The sequence below is a fragment of the Etheostoma cragini genome, chromosome 22 (genome assembly GCF_013103735.1).
Source record: "Etheostoma cragini isolate CJK2018 chromosome 22, CSU_Ecrag_1.0, whole genome shotgun sequence".
Classification (NCBI taxonomy): domain Eukaryota; kingdom Metazoa; phylum Chordata; class Actinopteri; order Perciformes; family Percidae; genus Etheostoma; species Etheostoma cragini.
The window spans coordinates 22,207,251-22,209,301 of NC_048428.1; the positions used below are offsets into that span (position 1 = coordinate 22,207,251).

Genomic DNA, 2,051 nt, shown 5'->3' on the forward strand with positions numbered 1-2,051 from the left:
TGTAACACCATCACTAACAGGGACGTTGTAGAGCGTCCTCTGGTGGACAGACTATGTAACACCATCACTAACAGGGATAATTTCCTATAAATGAGGTTTATTGACCATAAATTCCACAAATAACTGTAATACTAAAGCGTCAAAAAAAAAAGTGACAAACATTGAAAAAAGCATCAAAAGTGTTGTAAAAAGTGACAAAAATTTAAGAAAAACTTGATTGAAAGCTTAAAAAAAGGGTTGATTTTCAACACAAGGGTGAAGACGAGGAGGACCTAACAACTTAACGATAAAACGAGACAACAATCAAAATAAAAATAATCGTTATTTGCAATCCCAGAAAAAAATGAACATGAGAGGAAGATACAACTAGAATAAGTAAAAATAGAAACTATACAAGAGCATTCCTTCCTGCTTACGATAGTTTCTGAACTCACCTTCAACCCCTCAACTTACACACACACACACACGCGCGCAAGCACACACACACACACACACACGCGCGCAAGCACACACACACACACAGACTCACACACAGACAGACTCACACACACACACAGACTCACACACACACAAAGACTCACAAACACTCACACAGAGACACACAAACACACACAGACTCACACACACTCACACAGAGAGACACACTAACACACACTCTCACAGAGAAACACACAGACACACACACTCACACAGAGAAACACACACACACACTCACAGACACAGACACACACACACACACAGACACACACACTCACACAGAGAAACACACACACACACACACACACACTCACACAGAGAAACACACACACACTCACACAGAGACACACAAACACACACAGACACACAGACTCACACACACTCACACAGAGAGACACACTAACACACACTCTCACAGAGAAACACACACACACACACACACTCACTCAGAGAAACACACACACACACACACACTCACAGACACAGACACACACTCACCCACAGTACCCAGCACTGGCGCTGTGGTTGTGATGAAGGGCCCGGTGGTGATAAGGAGTTGAGTAGAGGGCTAAATGTGGACGTTAAAAGTGATAAGAAGACCCCAACGACCGACACCCAGAGGACAGGCGGCCATTACAGGAGACAGGCAGGACCGGACGGGGCAGTCCGCTACAAAAAAATAACAATAAAAGAAGCTCAAAGGCAGTCGGAGGAGTTTGGAGGGAAAGGGTGACATCGAAATAACTGTGAAGGAGTGTCCAAGAGATCCAGGAGAAGAAAGAGTGACCGCGGTGTTTTAAGAAGAACCTGAAGAGAGAGCACAGGAACATACTGAGGAAATAAGGAGATTTTCAGAATTTGGCAAAGGCTAAAAGGCTAAAAGGAGGATTCGTTAAGAGGCTATACATCGCACAAGGTGAGTTCAAGGTGAGCGCAACGTTGAGTTTGATCGTGAGAACAGGAGGATAAGGGCTGTAGAGGAAAGGTTCAGGGGAGGTTGGTGAAAGCTGGAAAGTGTGAAGACGCCACGACATCCGTAGGCGATTACCGATAGAGTGACCTTACAGAACGGGAAAGCAAGGTCGAGACATGGAGGAGGTTCACACCGGGAGTTTGATGAAGTTGGAAGGATGACCTTGACATGTCGAGCATTGCATGGTGACTGTCTGCAGATGATATCACGATGTACGAGGATTTTACGGCGATGCACCATCTGTTCCACGGTAGCGGTCTGCTGTTAGCCTCCACGGGAAAGCTAACGACGCTAGTTTAGCTAACAGCTAATTTGGCTAGCTGGCAGCTTGATTCAGCTTAAAATAACATATTGTTAATATTGTTGTATTAACTGTTATCTCACTTTTGTTGAGGCTTTCTTATTGATGGTTTTAACTTTTTCTTACTTTTTAGCACCATTTTTCAACGGTTTTGACTCTTTTTTCCCCATTGTTTGTCCCTTTTGTCGACATTTAGTTTGGGAATTTATGGTCAATAAACCTCCAGACTGGAATATGTCAACTTTTACTCAATACTATTTCAACAACACTTCCATTTGTTTTACAATGCTATAAAATTGA

General features: G+C 43.3%; 1 protein-coding gene across 1 annotated transcript in view; it reads right to left on the reverse strand.

Moving 5' to 3' along the window:
- LOC117937619 (nebulette-like) overlaps positions 1 to 2,051 on the reverse strand; it is a 76,525-nt gene that overhangs the window by 63,730 nt on the left and 10,744 nt on the right. The gene's annotated exons all lie outside the window — the stretch shown is intronic.